This window comes from Suncus etruscus, chromosome 6 (genome assembly GCF_024139225.1).
Source record: "Suncus etruscus isolate mSunEtr1 chromosome 6, mSunEtr1.pri.cur, whole genome shotgun sequence".
Lineage (NCBI taxonomy): Eukaryota > Metazoa > Chordata > Mammalia > Eulipotyphla > Soricidae > Suncus > Suncus etruscus.
The window spans coordinates 18077935-18085348 of NC_064853.1; the positions used below are offsets into that span (position 1 = coordinate 18077935).

Below are 7414 nucleotides of genomic sequence, written 5' to 3' on the forward strand. Positions count from 1 at the left end.
GCAGAGAGGAAGACTCATAAATATACATGGGTATAACTAAGCCCCTATAAAGTTAGTAATTTGGTCTAACTCCTCAGTATTACAGAAAATGATATTATATGGTGGATGTTTACAGATTAATCAAGTTAATAAATGTTATTTCACTGGGTCTTATTGTAGTGTGAGCCATGTCTTTAGCAAAGGGAATATTTATATTTGAAGATAGACATACTCAGAAGGAAAATGGAGAAGCTAATCATATGCAAACTGAAACACCTTCCTCTCCCTCCTCAGAGTCTCCAGAATTACCAAACTGGCCAACCCCCCAAATTTGTATATATAGTAATCTGTTATAATTTTTTTTAAATATGGAACACTTCAAAAATTTGCATGCTAACCTCACACAGGGGCCATGCTAATTTTCTCTGTATCGTTCCAATTTTAGTATATGTGCTGCCGAAGCAAGCACTAGTTATAAATTCTTATTATTCTTAGCTTACAACACATAGTACTACTTCATTTTAGTACTCACCTACAGAATAATAATATGATCAGCTCTTAAACCTAGTTTTGCTTAATCCTACTATAAATGTAAATAATGATATTTTCATTCTGTGAGCTATACATAGTGGCATTTTCCTGAATTCTTAGAACATCATTTCAATTATTATTGTTTTGACATTGACAATTTATTATTTATTTGATGAATTTCCTCTTTTTTGTAGAAATTCATGTGTTTATAGAAGTTAAACCTATGTTCAATGAGTAAAATTATATCTATATATGCTTACCTGGCAGGGGAGATACCATGATCACGAAGGTGGTTTCCCTAGGGCGAGGCTCACCCATAGCACTCCGGGTGTGCTGACCCTGCGATTTCCCCAAATGTGGGAAACTCGACTGCATAATTTGTGGTAGTGGAGGACTGCGTTTGCACTCTCCCCTGAATAAAGAAAAAGAAAAAAATTGTATCTATATATGTACATATAAATGCAATTTATTTTAACTGACCAGTATTGATAAAATATTTATGTGACAGACATCAATCTAGGTTTCTATATGAAGAGAAAATGGGTGTGGAGATTTTATTAATAAACAAAAGAAGTAGGGATGGAGGTTGGCTCAACTTCTAGTAGTATTTAGAAACTTGAGTTCTTCCAATAATATTTAGGGGGCATGGTGATAAACTCAGGGCTCCAACATACAGAGCATGAGCTCCAGATCTTTGAGCTATATCCTTAGTCCAAAAGGAAATAATTCAAGGGCAATAGTAACTCATGTGTGGTACAGTATAAAACATACAGAATGAGATCATTCATTTTAGTGGTAGACTAAAAGAAAAAACATATGTATGTTGAAAAATATATCGTTTTCAGTCCCTTGAATAAAACTAAAACATCACATATGTTAAGCTCTGAACTGTATCTACAACATAGACAAGTCATATTTAAAACACAAAAGATTTTTTAAGAGATCAATGTGGAAGAAGGCTGAAAAGATAATTTATAGTAGACATTGAAAAAAAAAGAGGAAACTAAGCAAGATGCTATGTGGCTTACTCATTAATTTTTTAAATTTATTTTTAAACTTATTTGGACACCTTGTCTCACCAATCCCATTCCCAGGGTGACATTTTGTCCACAATTGTCTCTCCCAATTGTTTCTACCCTTCCCTCAAGCCTGTCCTCTAGGAAGGCACACGATGATTTATTTTATATTGCTCATTACAACAAATGGCAAGTAGAATTATAGAAAAGTAGTTCAGTAAAAGAAGATTTGTAAAATTTGTTATACCTCACAATGGAGTTATTAAAAAGAGTCTGAGAGTTTACTAAGAGTTTGCTACTGGAACTTTGTGATTTTGTTTGTTTTTCTTTATTGAACATAGTTGGTTTCTATGCTACTTTCCCATCTAATTTGCTGTGCTCCCATTGGGTTATCAGTGATGTCACATGGAAGATGTCACATGGAGATGTCAGATGGATGCTCCTGGAGAAGTGGGAAGATTATTAGTCAGGTGCCTTCTAAAAGTGCCTCAAGTTTTCAGCCCAAATATTGGTTAACCATGAGTTACTTGGGCTTGGCTTGGCAATTTCTTATAGATTAGTCATGAAGATATAAAGCTGAGCAGTTGTTTACATACCCATAGTTTTGGGAAGTTCTGGGGATTCCTGCATTACAGGACAATGGAGGGATGCTGCCATCCCCCACACCAAGAAGACCCGAGTTTTCAGCCTGAAAACCAGTGTACCTGGAAGTTTTGTCTGCTTGACATCTTTGCAGAGATTAGTTCCACGTAATCTATTTTGATGTCTCAAGAGATTTGAAATATGATGCAATGAATAGAAGATAAAATAGCCAAAGAAGACCTTGCATATTATAAAAAAAATTGCATAGAATATTTAATTTCATTTCTTACTTTGTAGCTTTTATTATAGTATATCAAATAATACCCAACTAAATGTAACAGACTATATAGATTTATTATATCAAGTAATAAAGACTGTGGGGACAGATTTTTTATTTTAACCCATCAGCTTTATAATACTAAGATTCTAGGTCAATTTTCATGCAATTCTCTTGTAATTTATTTTTAAAAAAGCAGAAATCTGTTGAACTCCATGTGCAAAACAAAAAAAGACAAGGACTAGATAGGTAGTACAGTAGGTAAAAATGCTTGTCTTACTTGCATCCAACCTAGGTTCAGTTACTAGTATCCTTCCATATGTTCCTCTAACACCCAGTAAGAGTGATTCCTGAGAGGGAAAAAAAAAAAAAAAAGAAGAAGCTCATCTTGTGGAGAAGAGTTAGAGACTTGTGTTTATGTTGAAAAAAAAAAAACACAGAGATAAGGCAGAAATAAGGCTGTAATGCAGTAATGAGAGTGTCAAATGCCAGAGCTTACTAAGGACAATTGATCAATTACATACCACTCCCACAGCTCTGCATTTACTGCCATCCTGTTGAAATTGTCCAGGGTAGAACCGTTTATATCAAGGAAACTGGCAAACTCTATGAACCAGGGCTTTTAATTTTTTTGTTGTTGTTGTTGTGGTTGTTTAGCCAGTTGTTAACAATTTAGAAAAATACCACTAGAGTTATAAATGCATATAGATTCATACAGTGTGGAGAACTTGATTTTCAGGAGAGAAATAGGTATTTTACATTTATCGTGTCATCAATCTAAATCAATTATCAAACAGGTAAGTGAATAACCTCAAATTTGAAGTAAGATTAGGAGTAGCAATTTTTTTGTATCTAAATTTGTTGAGTTTGCTAAACAGAAAGACTAAAAATCATGTAAATATCCAGTAAAAATCTTTACAAGACAATCTATTCTCACCAGGTTTTCTAACCAAACTGGCAAAAGAACATATGTTCTGGGATTCCTAGGGACTATTTCTGAAGAGATGTCTGTGTATTTATAATGTTCTTTGTAGGCATTATCAAACTTGGGATCTCTACCCCTCTTTAATCTCCTAATGCTCTTAGAAACGAGCTTCAAATATTGTCTGTACTCCAAAAGCTGGGAAGTTCCCAAGACATGTGAGAACGTCACATAAATATCACTTTATCCACTTCATTCTTTTCATAGATCACAACCAATTTTCTGGAATAGAATATTTGAAGGTCCGTGGTTAAAGTCCATACCTTCACTTTACTAGCTTATCTGTACAATAAACATCCTGAGTAAAATATGAAATTATTCTTAAATCAACTTGACTCTCACATTTCAGCACTCAATCTCTTATCTGCTGCTCTGTGGGGATTAGTAAGCAGATGGTGACCATCCTTCCTGTAAGAGACTTGGGGACAGATGGACCTCCTTATTTTCTGAAACATTTTCGGCAAATTAAATTTTGTAAAATGAATTGACTTTTATTTGAGATCTCCCCTGAGTAAAAGAGAATCTGCTTGGGAGGTGAGGAAACCTCTTTGCAAGTGATTGATTATCTCCTCATTTGGGTTTTGTAAACATTAGTGTTCAGATATTGGGTATTTTTGAATTAATGCTTCTCTCTAAGCTAGCAGACCCATAATAAATCATTTTTACAGTCCCAAAAAATCCCTATTCATTTAAGTTCCACATAGCTACCATGTTTCTTATGATTTTACCATGTATTCTTACATAGTACTATATAAAGTACATATATTTTTATTAGTAGTTTGATTTACTTGGAAGTGAAAGTAAAGCTAATAGAGAGGAAATGATTTAAAATTATTTCCACAGACTGTCTTGGCTATCCATATCAATTATAGCAATACAATCAATAAGAAGAAGGAAATAATGTTACCTAATTGTCCACAGACCTTTGACCTTTCTATCTATACCACCTCACCAGATTCTCACAATACATCTATGGATGGGCAGGAAAATGTTTTACTAATTACAGTTCATGCATGAGGAAGTTAACAAAAGTGCATGCAGACTGACTCACTCATAAAGTCTGCTTAAGACATCATTAACATTAGTAGGATAACTAATATTTTTGGTCATTAATTCTTCATTAGACTAAACTCAGAAGTTCATTAATATCTCCCCTGAATTGTTTATTGTTATCATGCCCAATGCAGATGAAGAAGATAGTGTTAGGGGAATTTTTTTTAAAAAATATTTTATATTTATTTGATCATTGCCTGAGAGAAAGCATTCAAAGATATAGAAGCATCTTACTCTCAGGCATTAAGTTGCAGATACAGCTTATCCAAAGGATAAATAGGTCTGGAAATAGCTTCCTTATCTTTATATTGTGCCCAATGTAGATCACTTTGATTCCAGCGCATTAAGAGAGTTTTCAGATGCCGGGATAAAAGATATAGTGAAGAAAGAAGAAATGCTGAAACTAATAGCCCATTGAGTGATTTGGTTTCTCCATTTTTTAATAGCAATAAAATTATAGGTCATTTTATTATATTATAATATAATATTATATATATATTTATATATATATTTATATATATTATATATATAAATATATATATATAATATATTATACATATATATGTCTGTGTGTGTTTTATACTCATAGTTGTTTTTCAGTACTCATAGTTGGAGCTAATGATATGGCTGACTAGGTAGGCAGATAAGAATGTTTCTCTTATATTACCATAAAAATGACCTATAATTTTATTGCTATTAAAAAATGGAGAAACCAAATCACTCAATGGGCTATTAGTTTCAGCATTTCTTCTTTCTTCACTATATCTTTTATCCCGGCATCTGAAATATATATATATATATATATATATATATATATATATATATATATATATATATATATATATATATATATATATATATATATAAAACCCTGGTGTTAGAAAATAGCATAGGGGCTAATGCAACTGCCTTCCTAGATCACCAGAAGATCATACAGTGTTTGAGTATCAAGAGTAATTCCTGAAAAGAGTCAGTAGTAGGGGCCGGAGTGGTGGCACAGGGTGTAAGGTGTCTGCCTTGCGCGCAGCGCTAGCCTAGGACAGACAGAGGTTTGATCCCCCAGCGTTTCATAGCCAGGAGTAAACCCTGAGCCTCACCGAATGTGGCCCCCAAAAACAAACAAACAAACAAACAAACAAAAGAGTCAATAGTAATACTGTTGTATTACTATTGTATTACACACACCTCAGGATGTGGCACAAAGCCATAAATAAATTAATAAAGAAATCTTCATTAGCTATAACTCACTCCAGAGGTTAAGAAACCTAATACTCTTGGGCTGGAACGGTGGTGCAAGCAGTTTGCAAACATTTGCCTAGCTCTTGCTAACCTAGGAAAAACCGTAGTTCGAATCTCCTGAGTCCCACCCATATGGTCCCCCCAGTCAGGACGATTTCTGAGCACATAGCCAGGAGTAATGCCTGAGCGTCACCGTGTGAGGCCCAAAACCAAACCAAACCAAAACAAACAAAAAAAGAAAACCTAACATTCTTGACATATCTAAGCAAGGTCTTCCAAAAGTTTAAATCTTTCCACATTCTTAAAATCGAAATAATGTTTCATGCTCTCATTCTTACTCATTTTATATATAAAAGAAAGACCTTTTTTGATTGTTGCAGTTTTGAATCTAGATGTTTTCCTTTCAGTCATTAAAACAATAGAAATATTTAGAGGATTGTCCAGAAAGTTAGTGACAGGAAAAGAAAAAAAAATGTATATTGTGTGTTCTTATTGAAGGCTTATAGGTATTATTTTCCACTGCATTATTTACAAGTAGTGTTAACAGAAGAAGAAATTATTTGCTGAAAAAAAGATAAACAAGGGGCCGGAGAGATAGCATGGAGGTAAGGCATTTGCCTTTCATGCAGAAGGTCATCGGTTCGAATCCCGGCGTCCCATATGGTCTCCCGTGCCTGCCAGGAGCAATTTCTGAGCATGGAGCCAGGAATAACCCCTGAGCACTGCCGGGTGTGACCCAAAAACCAAAAAAAAAAAAAAAAAAGATAAACATATGCCCTAAAAAGACAATAGGTTAGATTTAATCTTTGAAATAAGTTATAGAAATAAGAAAACAAGGGACAAGAGTGTTAGACATAATGACTACATTGTTAAACATAATGACATTCTTAGACATGGCAGTGTAACTACAGAGGATTGGACTATTAGAACTAGCTTAAAACTTTAAAATATTTATTAATGAACAGTGAACAGTACATAGTTAAAAAAATCTAGTTCACATCAGAAAAAATCCTATCTGAAAAAAATAAGAGAAAATTATAAGACCTAGTAGTTTATGATATCTGTTTAAAAAATCTGCTTCACATTTCTGGAAATCTATACTTCAGGTAAAGAAATAAAGAATTCCCAGAGCAAAACTACTATGAATTTTTAATCGGTGAAAATATAAAAAATTATACTACCATAAAGAGAATCCAACCAGCACCTATAAATAATAAAATAAACTTAAATTGACCTTAACTTATATTCCAATTAATTTTAAATATGTTAAGAAAGAATGGTGTGCAATAGGGTTATTTAGCTGTGGGGTTTAAAGAAAATTTTGTACTATCTTTGCAAATTTTTCTGTAATTCTTAAACTAAAATCAAAATTTATGTTTAAGAAGAATGCAAGCCCTGAAGTAAAAATAATACATTTAAAAAGCACAAGCAAATTAGCAAAGTCACAGAAATACAAAGCAATTAAATTAAAATGATTTGCTAACTATAGATTAGATCATTAAGAATCTTACTAAAACTGAAAATAGCCCTGAGAAAATTATCCTTGGGGGATCCAAAGTAAAAACATAGTGCAAAAAATACAACAAAGATATTAAGAAATATGGAAGGAAAAAAGAAAAATCACAACATCTACTAATTAGTCCCAATGAAGTTAATAAAGAGAATGGGAAAGACATAGTTAATGACATCAGTTAAAACGTAAAAGACATATAAAACTTAATTTAGATACTGAATAACTATAAAATATCAAGGGAA

At 33.0% G+C, this 7414-nt stretch overlaps 2 non-coding genes across 2 annotated transcripts; one reads left to right on the top strand and one right to left on the bottom strand.

The window, feature by feature from the left end:
- Nucleotides 1–341: 341 nt before the first annotated feature.
- LOC126012289 (U6 spliceosomal RNA) lies at nt 342–448 on the bottom strand. Its single transcript, XR_007496807.1, has one exon. It is a non-coding gene; the product is annotated as a U6 spliceosomal RNA (small nuclear RNA).
- Nucleotides 449–762: 314 nt separating this feature from the next.
- On the top strand, nt 763–925 carry LOC126012520 (U1 spliceosomal RNA). Its single transcript, XR_007496978.1, has one exon. It is a non-coding gene; the product is annotated as a U1 spliceosomal RNA (small nuclear RNA).
- The last annotated feature ends 6489 nt before the right edge of the window (nt 926–7414 follow it).